This window comes from Myodes glareolus, chromosome 1, assembly GCF_982192425.1.
Source record: "Myodes glareolus chromosome 1, mMyoGla1.1, whole genome shotgun sequence".
NCBI lineage: Eukaryota > Metazoa > Chordata > Mammalia > Rodentia > Cricetidae > Myodes > Myodes glareolus.
Genome location: NC_142026.1, coordinates 113,828,910 through 113,845,883, shown reverse-complemented (window position 1 = coordinate 113,845,883; position 16,974 = coordinate 113,828,910).

The following is a 16,974-nucleotide window of genomic DNA, read 5'->3' as shown; positions in this document are numbered from 1 at the left end:
AAGTCACACTGAGGTTTTTAAGAACATAATGCCAATAATTTTTTTTAAAATGCATGAATATTTTTTGAAACTCTTCTTCACTGTAGTACCCCTGGTCATTAGGGGTGGATTTGCACTCACAGCAGAGTAGTGAATCCAGTCGTTGCTGGATTTCCCTCTACTGATAAATGGAGGCTGTAGAAAATAAACTCTAGGTTTCTTGTAGTGCGGATCTCTGGATGTTTTAGGGTGAGAGTTGGCCATTTCCATCTATAAGACTTAGGAATTAGGGGTACATAAGCCCCATGAAACACAGAGGCATATTTGAAAAACTACGCTGGGTAAAATTCCTCACCCAAGGAATAAAACGTCTGAAGCTTTGTTACCTGGTGGTAACTTATCAGAACAAATTCATGAAATGTATTTATATAATGTTTAGCTATTGATTTTATAAATACCTTACAACATACAAGTATCATGTGAGTAATGAGATCAAGTCTAAGTTCCCTTCATATTAAGGTCAAATAAAAACATCTCAATAACAATTAATAGTTATCTTTTTTGGCAAAGCTCTGAAGATACTTATTCCTTTTCCATTGTCCCGTTTTTGTTCATGGACTTCACAAGTGTTAGTTTGAAAGTGCAAAAGGTGTGTAAAAGGTGAAGGAATTAAGGCTATGTCATCTCAAATATTCCTACTTGCTATATTCATCATGCTCTTTGTCTAAAAAGTGATAAGCATAAAGCTTGGTCAAGTCTTTGGATTTGTGAAGATTCTAGTATCAATGGAATAGATGCAAACATATGTATTTATGCTTTCCTTTGGTCTACCAGCTTTTGAATTATTGAGCTCCTAGATCCCAAGGAAAAGCCAGGATAAAAACAGAAAGTAGTAGATATATCTCTCTTTCCCTTTCAAAAATCAATAAAAAATAATAATTTCAACAACCTTCCTTCACTTAAATTGTGGTAAATGTTTAATTGTGTAGACATCTGAATTCTTGTCAAATGTATATTATTAAGTCCTTATCCATTTAGTAATGATTGCCAATTTAAAAAGAATTTACGAAGTAACACAAATTTTTAAACTTTAGAGATGCTACCTCATTTAATTGATTAGAATATATTTCTATTCAGTTTTCACAGAGAGAGAAACTGAGTTACAAAAGCCTTAATATTTTGCAAAGCTACACAAGAAGTAAGTGGCGATCTTTAACTTGTGCTTTAACAAATAAAGCTTGCCTGAAGATCAGAGTGTGGAGCTAGCCACTAGTTAACCATAGAGACCAGGCGGGGGTGGCACACACCTTTATTCCCAGCAATCAGGAGGCAGAGAAGGATGGATCTCTGTGAGTTCAAGGCCACCCTGGGCTACACAAAAGAGAAACAGAGTCAAGTGGTGATGGCACTTGGGATTTACAGGCATTTAATCCCAGCACTAGGAAGGTGCAGACAGGAAGGGATATGGCTGGGTAGAGAGAAGAATAAAGTGGGAGGAGACAGGAGCTCAAGGCATTCTGTCTGAGGACTTGTAGAGACGCCATTTGGTCCATTTGGTCTGAGAATTTCATAGAGGTAGGAGCTCTGCTTCTCTCATATTTCAGCATTTACTCCAATTTCAGACTGCAGGTGGGTTTGTTTGGTTTTTTTTTTTTTTGGTTTTTGGGGTTTCTTTTGTTTGTTTGTTTTTGTATTTCCAAACATCATTAATTTATTACATTAGCAGTTTTAAAACTTGAAACAAATACTTCAGCTTTAACAAAAAAAGTACTCTGGGATGGCTCAGTGATCAAGAGCACTGGCTACTCTTCCATAGGTCCTGAATTCAATTCCCAGCAGCCACATTGTGACTCACAACCATCTATAATAAGATCTGGTGCCCTCTTCTGACCTGCAGACATGCAGGCAGAACACTGTACACATAATAAATAAATAAATCTTTTTTAAAAAGTACTCTGACCTAAAAAACACATACACACATACACACACACACACACACACACACACACACACACACACACACACATTAAACTTCACTAGAAGAGGAAATATTGAGGCAGAGAGAGAGAAGGAAGGAGCAATCCTTCTCTGGATATAACCATTTCCAAGGAAACTGTAGCTACATGGGAAATTGTGCCCATTACCCAGTACTGAGCTGGGCAAGGGAATGCTCACCTGTCATCCCAGCACAATTAAATTTGTGCTACAACGCAAGAATTAAAACTTGGAGCAATATTCTGTTAACTGACTCAGGGTGGTGTCCTTTCTTAACTCTTAAACTCTAATTACCTCTTTCTGTGTTGTAGTATCTGGCTTCTCAGAACTAACACAGCCAGAACTTGGTTTTTTTTTTTGTTCCATTTTCCTCAATCCTGAAAATTGAACCAAGAGCTTCATGTATGCTGGGCAAGTGTACTAACATTGATCAGTATATCAGTGCAATCTGGCAATGTAAGGATTATTTTAAATTCATTTAGATTCATGTAATGATCGAATTAACAGGAATCTTTTGTATGGAAATTGTTAGAGATACAAGAAATGGTTCATGTTTTAAAGTATCAATTTTAATAATTAAAATTACAAAGATCCAAGAATGAATGTCTAATGACAAAGAAATAATTAAATAAAATCTGTAGTGTATATATGCACACATGTAAGTATAGTACAGTCACAATCTCTTATTTCTTATGACATGGTATGATCCTTATAGAATAAACTTGAACCACAGCCCTTACAATGAAGAGGTGTCCATGAAAGGTGTACTGAGACTCTGGATCCTTCCTTCTCCCTTTTTATCACTTAGACACCACGTAATAGGCAACTCTAAGCCAACACACACTCCTGCCATAATATTCCTCCTCATAAAAACCCAGAGAAAGGAAGACAACTGACCATCTACTGGAACTTCAGAAGTTAGAAGCTAAATCAGTTTTCATCCCTTAAATTGATTCTCTCTGACATTTCACCGGAGCAACAGAAGGCTGACTAAGACAGACATATAATCACAATCTCAATTTCTTCATTTGTACACTGTGGGAACAAAACAAACTTAAATCTTTCCATGTTGTTTTTGTAATATACTATATTTTCAAGTCTAATCTCATATAGAATTTAAAAAGACAAAATGTCTGAAATCAGAGTTTGGGAGATGGATGTGGCTTCTTCGTGTTCTCCTTCCAACTGCATTCCAGACCCAGTGGCTCGGGATAACACTATGGATGTTGAGGTTATACAGACCATGCTTCGAAAAGAAATGCTTACGGATCTACAAAATCTGTCTATTAAAGTATAAACCTTCCAATAAAATTTAAAAAGTTCTCTATTACCCCTCTTACCGCCACCTGCAATAGTCTTTTATCACTTTGAAAAATAAAATAATCTCTGCCACGTTGGGGCTTTATTTACATATGAATTATGAGGGCAATCTAAAATAATTTCCTTACTTTGTGTTCAGCAGCAGAAAAGACTCAAAAAAGTAGACAATAATGAAAATGGTTCTTAGAGCAATTTTACGGTGTTCATTCATTTATGAAGTTTCTACACTAAAAAGGAAATATTCTCTGTACATTTAATTAATAATCCTCATGCCAAGAAGAGAAGCCTTTATCAGTATCATGTGACAAATGAAATTCAACACAAGAAAAAGTGATAGTTTTTGACTTCCGGCAATGTTCCATTAATCATTAGACTTTCTCCCTTCCCTTTTCTCCCTCCAAGACCTCCCATGTATCTCCCTTGCTCTCTTTCAAGCTCATGGACTTTTTTTTAGCTGCTGATACATAAAGCCTGCTTAGCCAATACACTGTTACTTGTGTGCCTGTTTCCAGGACTGATCACTGGGTATTGGCTAATCAACTGCTGCACCCTTTCCTGGTGAAAACTATTTCTCCTGCTCTCAGCTGTCAGCAGTTGAAGGTTTGTGAGCTTTTGTCTCTGTCCAGTGGTGGCCAAATGTGAGCCTATCCCACCTTGTCTGAAGGTCGGAGAGTTTTTACTTACCCAAAGTTGTTGGCAACAACTGTAGCTACACACCCTGACCTAGGGTGTAGTTACTTGGTGTTTTGGACATTAAGATGGCCCGCACAGGTAGATCTACTCCACCCTGACCAAAGGTCAGAGAATTCAAGCATTCTTCCTTCCTTCTTTTGAAATCAGAAGCTTGATCTAGGGAGTGGCTGCCTTCAGGATACTTGGTCTAGGGTGGGTTCACTGCCTAAACAACAGAATGATTTTCTCATGAATTAATGGCTTGATTGATGTGGGAGTCCCCTCTGTATGCTGTGAATACCATTGGTTAATAAAGAAACTGTCTTAGCCTGTGATGGGGTAAATAAAATAGAGATAGTCAGGGAAAACTCAACTGAATGCTGGGAGAAGGAAGGCAGAGTTTAGAAAAGTCATGGAGCCGCCAGAGACAGACACACTGGAACCTTGCTGGTAGGCTATGAGCCTCGTGGTAAAATATAAAATAATAGAAATGGGTTAAATTAAGATATAAAAGCTAGCCAATAAGAGTTAGAGCTAATAGGCCAAGCAGTGATTTAATAAATACAGTTTCTGTGTGGTTATTTCAGTCTGGGTAGCCAGGACAAACAAGTAGCCTCCTACATTGGGACAGTGGGGGACGGGGCGGGGACTAAATTGATTGCAGAGAGAAAGAAGGCAGAGTCAGGGAGACACTATGTAGCTGCTGAAGGAGAAAAAAGCTGGAACCTTACCAGTAGGTCACAACCTCATAGTGATACATAAATTAATATAAATGAGTTAATTTAAGATATAAGAGTTAGACAGAAATATAGCTGAAATAATTTAATAGTATTATAATTAATATAGTTGGTCTGGGCAGTTGGAAAACGAAAAAGCAGTCTCTGTTTACACTTAGTCTTAAAGTATTGAAGCAAGTAACTGTTCTCCTTGTCCTTTGTTTCATGTTAAAGCAGTCTTATGTCTTCTTCCCCTTGCTTGGTGTTGAGGTATAAAAGTCAGAACTCAGTATGCAGGAGGCACTGAGTGACCCTCCCGATACTATCCTATGTCTCTGTGATTCTTTCTTATTGCTGCTCCTCCTACCTAACTTTTCTAATCTTCATACCCCTACCCTGGAATGTTCAAACCTGCCATGGCTAGGAGCCTGGCAGAAGTCTCCCCCAAAAAGCAACTCGAGATACTGTCCATGCTAACATGACCAGTGGTGGTGTCCTGGTTCAGATCAAATTTGGGCAGATAATAAACATAAAAAGGGCATAATATAGAATTTAACACAGCTTCTTGCTGTTTTCTGGCGGCTGCTCCATGGCGTCCCTGTTACTCCACCCTTCTTTCTCCCAGTATTTAGCCTGGATTTCCCTGTCTACCTAAGGTCTGCTTTGCTATAGGTCCAAAGCAGCTTCTTTATTCATTAACCAATAAAAGCAACACATAGACAGAAGGACCCCTCACACCACAAACATGAATCTTCTCCAAACCATTCTTCTGCTTCTATAAGATGTTCAAACCCTAATATACTTTCTCCTCTTATAGAACGTGTTTTGGAAGCCATGACTAGGTGTGTGTGTGTGTGTGTGTGTGTGTGTGTGTATGTGTGTGCACAACTAGCACAAAAAAAATCTGTGCTTTCAAAACCTAGAGTATATTTTCTGTGCATTCCAGTTTCGCTCAGCAATTTCACGAGGAACAAATGCACTTCTACACGTGGGTATCATCTATAATCTATAATTAATGTGTCACTTGTGATGGGACTAGATAAATCTTTAAGAGCTGGAGATACTTTCCATGAACTGTTTTACTACTTCTGTGTTTTCACAAAACTAAGTGCAATGGAGTCAAGATCACTTTATAAATGTAGAAATTCAACCTTTACATGGTTATTTAAAACTTAGCTGAATGGTAAATTTTGTTTTGTTTTTCAAGACAGGGTTTCTCTGTATAGCTTTAGCTGTCCTAGAACTCACTCCATAAACCAGGCTGGCCTCTAATTCATGGAGATTTACCTGACTTTGCCTTCTGAGTGCTTCGATTAAAAGTGTGAGCCACCACTGCCTGAACTAAATTTTATTTAAACTCACAGTAAGGAAACAGATATTCCCATAGTCTTCGACTGAAAGAGAAATACCTTGAGACTTTTGTACATGTTTAATGCACATGCAATCATTTGTATAATTTGTCTCATAAAGACAATCACCCACAGTATAACATGGGTTTATGATATCAGATACAAACACTGTCACAAATGTTTAGCATCCCATTAGGTGACGATAGAAACACTTCTTTTTGCCAGTTTTATATTGATGGAGCTTAGGGTGTTCCTGAACATAGTTTGTACTGTTATGCAGCATCCCTCATCTGAACACCTAAGTGCAAAATGTCCCAAATCTGGAACTTGTGTTTCCAAATGGTGTGGCAAGTGGAAAACTCCACATCATGAAACTGTTTAATGAACAGTTATTTTAAATAATGTTTAAAATTACTTTGATCTGTCATGTATGAGGTCTATTGAAAACATTAATGAGTTCCCATTAACAATATGTCTCATTTATTATATAATTATGCTTAAACTTGACCTTCAGATATATTTCACAAGGTTTTCTTAGATCATTGGTCATTTTTATCTGTATATGTTGATTTTAGCATAAATCATTATACATATGTGTATATATATATATGTATATATAGGCCAATAATTTCCTTCATTAAAGTATCTTAAACAAATAGTAATGAAGTGAGCTATTTTAATATTTTTAACAGAATAACTAGTTTTTATTATACCAACTTTAAATTACATGTTTATAATACACAGAACTCTCTTTCAGAGCTTCTACTTTCCCCTAGAAGGCAGGTTTCATTTATTTGCAAGTCCTTTTCTCTACAATTGCCTCCATAATTTATTTATTTGTTTGTTTGTTTATTTGTTTGTTTGTTTTGTCCAGTAAACTTTAAACAAAACATGAATCTTAGTGAGGAAGTCTACATAGGTTAATCTTTTTCTTACAAAAAATGGAATAAGGATGTTAAAATTTTTACTTACAAGTCATTTTGATTATTTATTTGTGTGTGTGTGTGTGTGTGTGTGTGTGTGTGTGTGTAAATATATGAACTCACCTATGCCACAGTACACGTGTGATGTCAAAAGACAACCATGTGGATCCATCAGGCTTACTGGCAAGTGTCTTTATCCTCTGAGCCATCTCTTTAGCTCTCAAATTAATTTTAGGTTCATTTAAGTCTTAACATTTTTGTTTTATTTGAATCTGATTAACTTCAAGAAACTACATCCAATGTTATATATGAAAATATACATGCAGATGTAACAAATTTTCTAAATTACTAAAATATTATATTAAATATTAATGTCTATTATATATTAATTATATAATAATCCTCATTATTAACATTTTAGACACTTTAATCATATAGGTTCTTCATATCTTAAATCATATTTTATCAAAATTTGTATAAAAAAGTACTAGTCAATTTTTTTCATCTATGACAGACCATCTAAGGAAATCTACTTAAAAAAAAAAAAGGAAGAATTTGGTTCAGCTTCAGAAGTCTCAGATCACAGTTGCATGGTTTCATCACTTTTGGGCTTGGCCAGGAAAAACAGTAGGGTAATAAAGGCATGGTGAAGAAAACTACTTACTCCATGGCAGTCAGAAGGAAGGAGGAAGGAAAAGAGAGAGGGGGAGAGGAGGAAGGAAGGGGAAGAAGAGGAAGGGAGGGAGAGAGGAGGATCTATAATAAGATATATTCTGCAAAGGCATGCCGCTAGTAACCTCCTTCTTCCAATTAGACCTCATAGGCCGTACCTCCTAATAGTGTGAACTTATCAGCAAATGAGTCTATAGATGAAGTTAACCCTTCATGTCTCAATCATGTGTCAACAGCACCATCAACTGGAAACGAAGCCCCCTTTTTTTTCTTTGTTTTTTTTTTTTTTTCATTTGGTTTTCCGAGACAGGGTTTCTCTGTAGCTTTGGAGCCTGTCCTGGAACTAGCTCTTGTAGAGCAGGCTGGCCTCAAACTCATAGAGATCCACCTGCCTCTGCCTCCTGTGTGCTGGGATTAAAGGCATGTGCCACCACCTCCCAGCTTTCAGTTATCTTAATCATAGCAAATACTAATTTCATAAGTAGCAATTTGATTAAAGTGCCAACTTTCAATTTATTTTATGCAGTAAGTGTCATTACTATGACGTAATCATTGAGCACTTCTCTCCAATAATAATGTTAGAAAGGATGAGAAAAGAAGATATGGAAAGCATTATTTTGAATTTTATATAGTCTAAAGGATTTAGATGGACACCAAAAGCAGAGATTTAAGCAAGGGTTTTTCAGAATCTTCCTAGTAATAAATTTAAGCTACTCTTCATAATAAATTTCCTGTCACAATTGACAGGATTTTCTACTTACTAAGTATGTAAAGCTTTTAGAGACATTTTTACAAATCATTATAATTTTATTCCAGACCGTAAAACCTGCCAGTAAGTACTACCAAAAAAGGTCTAATACTTCTTCCCTCTTAATTCAAGAGTTTATGGACTGTGCTTAGATTCTCCAAGTTCCTAATGCGTAAGTTTAAAATAGATCCACTTGCTTAGTTTTTGAATTTTACAGAGAGAACAGCTTAACAAAATCTAACACCCCTCCATCATAAAAACTCTGGAATAAAAGAAACATACCTCAACATAACACAGCCTACATACAACAAACCTTCCGCCAACTTCATAGTAAATGGGGTGAAAGTTTAAATGTTTCACCTCAAATCAGGAATGAGAAAAGAGTATCTACTTTCTCCACTCTTATTCAGTATTGTCCTTAGAGTCTTAGCTAGAGCAATAAGACAAAAGAAGTCAAAGAAATATAAATAGGAAAGGAAGTAACTGGAGCGATAACTGAGCCATCAAGAGAACATACTGCTCTTGCATGGGACCTGAGTTCTCTTCTCAGCATCCACTTGGGAATTCACAACTGTCTGTAACTACTAAGACTGTGTGCACTCTCCTTTGCAATGCTTACACTAGGTTCATGACATGGTAGTTCTTTTTTTTATTGCATTGTAGGTAGGGAGCTGGCATATCCCATGGCACATGGGAAAGTCAGAGGACAGCATAGTAGAGTTGGTTCTCTCCTTCCACCTTCACATGGGTACCAGGGCTCAAGCTCAGGTTGTCACACTTACGCCTCCAACTCTCTTGCCCAGCGGCCCTATCACTGTCCCATGACAGTAGTTCTGTTACAAACCTGTAGAACAGTTTCCATATCAACTAGACGGATTTTTAAGGCTTTGCAGATGCACAGGAACTATGCTTATGATGATTTGGTGAGGTTCCAGGGCATAATTACAACAGGCACATCCTTGCTAAACCAAAACCTGGTCTGTAGAATATCTGCACTAGAATCAAACTGTGTCTCTCAACAGATTCCTGGACCCTGTATTAGATACAGTGAATCCAAATCTCAGCAAGAAGCCAGGGTTGATGGCACAGGCCTTTAATACTGGCACTGGGAAGACAGAGACAGGTGGATTTTTGTGAATTTGAAGCCAGTCTAGTCTACATAACAAGTTCAAGACCAGCTAGAGTTTCATGGTGAAACCCAATCTAAATTTAAAAAAAAGATAGATGATAGATAGATAGATAGATAGATAGATAGATAGATAGATAGATAGATAGATAGATAGATAGATAGATATTTTAAAGTTACTTTGGGCCTCACAAAATCTTTATGATTATGATTTTAGCCTATGGACTGGTGAACTTCAAAGCATCTCTCCCTCCTTGGCATTATGGTCTTTTGAATAATAAATGTCCCACAGAGTCTCTGCATTTGAATACTTGGTCCCCAATTGCTGATACTGTTTGGGGATGCTTGAATAGTGTTACCTTAATGGAGTAAGTACATCAGTGGAGGCTTTGAGAGTTCAAAGACCCATGATGTTTCTGTTTCACTTTCTCTGTTTTGTTCTTGCAGGTCAAGATGTGAGTCCTCAGTTTCTCTTCCAGCATCCATGGCTCCCATCTGTTGCCTTTGCTCTGCCATCATGAACTCTAACCCTCTGGAACTGTACACATAAACTCTTAAAAAATTCATGCTCCTATAAATCGCCTTGGTCATGATGGTTTAACACAGTAAGATAAAAAAAAAACAACAAACAAACAGCTGATAGTCCCTGGGAGCTCATCATCAGCACAGAATCTTTGGCCCCAGGCCAGAGCTCCAATAAGATGGCTGGATTCATAGACACACTGAGGTTCCTGAAGCTCAGATCTGAGGTTTACTGTGTGGCCACGAGAGAGGGTTGTTACAAGAAAGCAACATATATCCCATTCTACAGTTTAACAACAAAAATATTGCTTCTAAGTTTGCCTTTAAAATAGATATTTGAAAAACCAAAGAGTTGATTGAGTGATTAAGAGCACTTGCTACTCTTCTAGAGGACCCAAGTTCAGGTCCCAGAAATCACACTAGGCTAGACAGTTCAAAACTTTCTGTAACTCAAGTTCCAGCTCCAGGAGATCTGATCCTCTAACACACACACACACACACACACACACACACGCATGCATACACACGTACACACATGTGCACACACAGACACACACACACGTACATGCACACACTCACACACAAGCAAACAAAAAAAACAAATATTTTTTTTCAAAACACGTATTTTTCATGTAAGAGGAGCAAAAAAGATTTACTTTGCTCCTTAAGACAGGGTTTCACTAAAAGGGGGGAAGAAAGGACTGGAAATTCCCCAAAGAAACCATCTCTTCCTAAAAGTCTACCTCCTCTTAGAATGTTAAAAAGAGAGAATTCCAAGATTTCAAGACTGACTAATTTGCTACTTCCATTTGGATATCCTGATTAACTTTAGCAAGAAACAAACAGCATTTCTAAATATTCTCGAGGTAGTAACAGGTCTTTTATTATTGGCATTATCAGATTTATGTTGTCTCTCTCTGTTCCACCACTTGCTACAAACTAAAGATTCATATAACATTACATTAACCTTTTCTCATGTTAAAAATATTGCGAAACATCCTTGGACTTTTTCCCAGTAAAATGTAGCTAAGAAATACTTGAAATAGAGAACAGTAAGAGAAATGGGTTCGATTAAGATGTGTGTGTGTGTGTGTGTGTGTGTGGTATGTGTGTGTGTGTTGGTGCTATTTGTTTTCTCCATAGGTTCACGAGTCTCATTCTGTGTTAATTATTTCTTTTAGTCTTTTGTGTCCATTGAACTTCTGTAATCGTTTTGTATTTTGTTTTTAAACATGGAAAAGCAAATTAAAATTGCAAGGCTACTCCATAATGCTCCAGCATTTAAGAATTATTTCACTCTATATCTGAAAAGATAAAGTGATCAATAATCATTTGCATGGTCTGTGACTCTCTAGAACCCGCAAGAAAACCACAGAACAGCCGCACTGATGCACATCAACACTGTGGCAAAACCATATGAGTGACAGAACGGAAAAGGACACACTGGGGCCTGAGCTGGAGGAACATGCTTGTGATGTAAACACTCATGACAATTGCCCTCCAAACAGAGCCCTGTGCATACCACATGATACAACGTGTTTTCTAAGGATCCAGTGAGGACACCCTTTCTCTCCTTCTCCTTCAGTGTTTTAGGATCAGATCAACTATTAATTTCAACTGATAATAAATGGAATCAATCAATCAGCAATAGTCATGGGCCTACCTCTAAGACTCCAAGTCACTCAAGTCTTCTGCTTATTAGGTAAGAATATCAATTATGATGTCATCCTTGTCATCCTGATGGTGAGGTGATCACAATGCTGTGATAGCTCTTTTGTCCATAGCAACCATTCTGCACAAGCATTGTGCACTTAACCCATTTTGTGTATGAGGTTGGAATCAGAGCCTAATGAATAGGAAGAAAATGCTCATCACCTCTTGATTTGTATCCATGAGTTGTGCTCTGCCTACCTTCAACAGCCTGTTGTCTTTGACAGCTGGCCCTTAGTCACGTTTCTGTCATAAATGTTCATTCATTGGTTTTGTGAGGGTGGACTCTGCTTTCCATTTAGGTATTCGAGCCCCTATTCGTCCTAGAACTGTTTTCTTCATTACTATCTATAATTTTTCTTTAAGTTTTGAGCACTATCTAACTTTCATCATGATAGTATTTGTTCTAAAATAATAATGAAGTCTGAGAGAGAAAAAGCTTTCAATAAAAAGGTGAATATAAGAATGAGATGATGATGAGAGATGGATAGAGATTGAGAGCACTTCTTGTTCTTGCAGAAGACTCAGGTTCAGTTTTCAGAACCCGCATAGTGGCTCATACCTGTTTTAACTTTAATTCCAGGAGACCAAACATCCTCCTCGGACCTCTGAGGGCACCAGACACACAGAGCACAGAGATGCTTGCAGGCAAGAGTCTCATTTGCATATTTTTTAAATCTATTATGCCAAATACATTTTAAAGGTATTGTCAGACTAAACAAGTAGAATAAAATTAAAACATGGTCATTGGTTTATGCATTTATGTTAGAACAAGTTTAATCTTACTGATTCCTTCTACGCCCTATAAGAAGAGAACAATGTGCAGGTGGGTCCCTTGCAGTAAAACTCAATTCTGTGGTTTCAGGATCACTGGCTCAGCAGGACTGTGCTGTCATCAGACTGGGCTGTGAAATGCTGATTCTCACAAAATCACTACTAGAACCCAAGTAAATGGGTTTTCAAATGATTTTGCTGATTTTTAATCAAATGTATTCAGAGGGAATTAAGAAAACATTCTCATATTGCAGATACTTGCCTTATTTCTCTAGAGTCCATTACAGATGTATTTATTTCCAAATTTAAATAGCATTTATTTGATTTCCAAACAAACCCATTCCCCGCACAAGATTTTGATCTGGGGAAGCTGTGTCTGTCAGCTACTAGGAATCTCTGTGGTAGCATTTCATGCTGTGTAGATGTGAAATGTATGTCTCAAAAGGGAAATGAACTTCATTAGGACAGAATTCTGAATCAGTTACCTACCCTGCCTCATCAGGGAACTAGAATCTGTAGATTTAATATTGTTGTGACCCAAAAAACATAGACACAAATAACTAAATGTGTTCTGTATCATGATAATTTCCAGAAATAAAAACAAAACTACTCTGTTGAAGGGCCTAGTGCAAAGGCTCGGTGGATTAAAGCTTACCCAATAAGCCTGACAACCTGACTTCTATTTCTGCAGCCCACATCAAGATAAAATGACTCAAGAGGGTCAGAGAAAAACATATAGAATCTAGCTGCTAGTCTTAATATCAACTATGAAACTATAGCAATCAAGACAGCAACATAAAAATACATTTTAAAAACCCATAGAATAAAATTAAGAGTTAAGAAATCTATATAAAATGACTTTCAACAAAAATGTCAAGATAATTGAATGGGTTGGAAAAAGTAGTCTTAATAATAAAGCAAAATGATTAGATATTTATGTGGGAAGAATGATGTTTTATTTTTATTCCCTTTACAAAAGTAATTCCGAGTAGGAGCTAACAGCAGTGGCTGTAATTCCAGCACTTGGGAGGCTGAAGAAGGAGAATTATTCAAGGCAAATCTGAGCTACAGAGTGATACCTAGTCTCAAGAAACCAACCAGCTCCCCCCCCCACAAAAAAAATGGATCCTATACTTTGACATAAATGTAAAACTATAAAACAGTTAACGAATTTGAGCCTCCTCCTCCTCAACTGTCAGAAGAAGGAAGCCAGGGACCATTTGCACATCTGTTCCTTCACCATCAACCGTCAGGCCTTGTCTTTAAGGCTCTTCACTCACAATAACTTCTTAGTGTGATGATCATTTCAGTTGTCACTTGACAAAACTTGTCTATGTTAGTTTGACTTACGGGAAAGTTTGTGGGTGATTTCCTTGATTGTCTTCACTGACCTGGGAAGAAAGGCAGCCTAAAAACTGGTGGATGGCACTATTCCCTGGCTTGGGGTCTTAGACTTTGTAAGAAGGGAAGCCAGCTGAACACTAAGCGGGCATGCGTTTATTCTCTCTCTGCTCTTGACTGTGGATGTGACGTGGCTGGTGGCTTCAAGTCCCTGCTGCCTTGACTTCCCTGTAATGATGGACTATAACCTGGAGTTGAAAGCAAAAGTTAACATCTCCTCTCCTAAGTTGCCTTTTGCCCTGCTGCTTTATCGCAGCAACAGAAAGGAAAAGGAAACATGAGCTGTAAATCAACTAAGTCCACGCGAGATCCTAGCAGCTTCCTCGGTGACAGAAATAAAAAATAAAATGAAATGAAATGAAGCAAATTTGTATCCAAATTCTATCCTGAATCAAGAATTTGTCTCTTCTGCAGCTCTCATCTATGGTTTGCCACAGAGCTCTGATGTCACCTCTTTCTCCTCAACACTGTAAGCTTTCTCATCTCCAGGGTGCATTTGATGTGCTCTGTGCCGCACAGACACAATTGTGAATTCATTCTTTCGTTTCTTCAGAGGATCACAATTCTGTGTTACCTTTTTGTCTAATGTCTAAAATCCTAGAACTATTTATCTAGATACATAGGTGATAGAGCTATAGACCTGACTTCCTGCTTGTTTCACATGGGAAGTCCCTGCTACTGGATCCTGAATGGAAGCAGAAGGGACACATTTATTCTAAAAAAAAAAACTTTAATGTGTTCAACTTCATTGCATGTATTTTCGTGCAACAGTGAAATATGGGAATAGTAGGAGGAGTTGTGTTTGAAAGTCGCAAAAGTGGAAAGTATCGAGGAGTGCAAACCCTCTCCGCAAACATCTCAGCAGCAAGCAGAGCCATGAATGGCTGTGCTAGACTATTTTGGGTAGTTTAAGGAAATTAGAGATTTCATAGGTTTGTAGTTTTGTCTTTTACTTGAACCACGCAATATTTTCACACACTTATTAGGGGAAATACTTTCTGAATGAAGAGGAATGGCTAAGTCAGAGGCTGACTAAAAGGGAGAAATCCTGCCCCTCTGTCGCTTCCTAGAAGGACACATGGATTTCTAGAAAGACAGCTTTGTTCCATCCTCATGGAATCAATTAACAGTTCTCCCATAAGAAAATAAAAGTCATTAACATAATAGTGCTATTCCCTGTCTGGTCCAGTAGGCTTCTATTAAAATTGTGTTATAAAAGCATTGCATAATTTCTGCCTCTCTTAACAGGCTGGCAATATCACACTTGTGAATGACCCAAATTTAGACCCTAAAGACTTAAGTGCTTACATGTTCCCAAAGAGAGTCCTAAAGTTACCAGCATTTGGGCAGTGTAGTTCACCCTCCTTACTCAACTCTTGGTGATTGATTTGCAGTCTGTCTCTGGTTCATCACAGTATCTGCCCAAAGGTCAGCACTGCTTTTGGAGGTGCTCAGCTGTTTAAGCCCCTTCACCACAAAGTGCCAGAACTCATGTCATGACAGCAACTACTACAAGACAGCACTTAGCCCAATGGTCCCGTCCCTGCTGTTTTTAGTATGGCCTTAGCCTTACCTCATTTTCTCCACTAAAGCCTTACATACACAAAGGGCCCAACGATGCTCATTCATTTCCATCTGCAACCAATAAGAATATAAACACCAACGAAATTGGAAACACTAATAGGGTGTACAAGTAAATATTATTCATGCTTCAATAAATTGCTGAAGTCATTAACAAAGAAACAAACTACGATCTGCAACATGGCTCGTTTTAGGTGATGAATTAAAACCAGCCACTACTATTCCTCAAGCTAATGATAATTCTTTTAACTTTGCATAAATTATTACTCAGCAAATTATTTCTTCAAAGTCAGAGCCATTATAATTTGCAACCCAAGAGAGATTCTCTATATAATCTATTAGTGGTAATCTTTTCATGAGAGTTTTAGAATCCTTCAAGACGTTGCCTTTGAATATATAAAAATAAAATTCATTAAAAGGCATGATAATAATCCATCTACTAAATTACAATAGCGACATTATACATTTCAACTTCCAATCATTTGAATGTACTTGAAGTAAAATAACAATGATGGAATAACCTTTTGCATATGCTGTATAAAGTAATAGTTCCCTGTCTCATTAAATAGGTGAATCCATCAGAGATTTCATTTTTGACCTATGGTAAACTGTCATACTCTAAAATGACTAGATTCACACATCAGACAGCCCCTCCTTTGATTAATTGAACATTTTCTTACTAAACTGAGAAAGATGCCAGGCACACAACTGGAGTTTTTAAGTGAATGTCATATGAAAAAGGGATGGAGTAAGTAACACAGCACACTTTTCACAGTCAGTGAGGCACTATTACCTAATTTTCAAGGCAAACATTAAAGATTTAAATATATATGCATATAGTTATATATAGTGTATAAGATAACTATATTGATATAGTTGATATATACAAATATATATTTTAAACTCTATAGATTGTTAATATATATACAAATACACATGCATGTATATTTGCAACCCAAAAAGCAAACTGACAGGCATTGCATTGCTGTCTTGAAATCAGAGCAATTGTGATTACTTGGACAAGACAGTCAGTCACAAGAATAGGCCTACTTTCATTTCCTCATGGAAGGGAGGATGTACTTAAGGCAGAGTACATCAACCCTCACTGAGGATATAAAAGCAGTGATCCATTGCTGGGGGAAATATTGTTCTTGGGCGGTACCATAAGTTACCCATACTCCTGTAAATAACTCCTTAAGTATGTTTCTGTAAGTAACTCCCATACACTCATTGGTTGCTCAAATAATCATGGATGGAAATGCTACTGGATTGGCATTACTACCATGTCATTGCAAGGCTCTCTTAACAGTCTGAAGCAGCTGTTTCTAGGTGGAGCATCAACTGGTAAGACTAGTGACGCCATAGTCATAGTCTCCCTCACGACCCTATCACTGCCAAACGCATCTCTTCTCTGATACCATGCTATATAGAATTTCACGCTGATAGATCAGATACTGTGTAAACCCTGAGAACATGGTGACGTGTA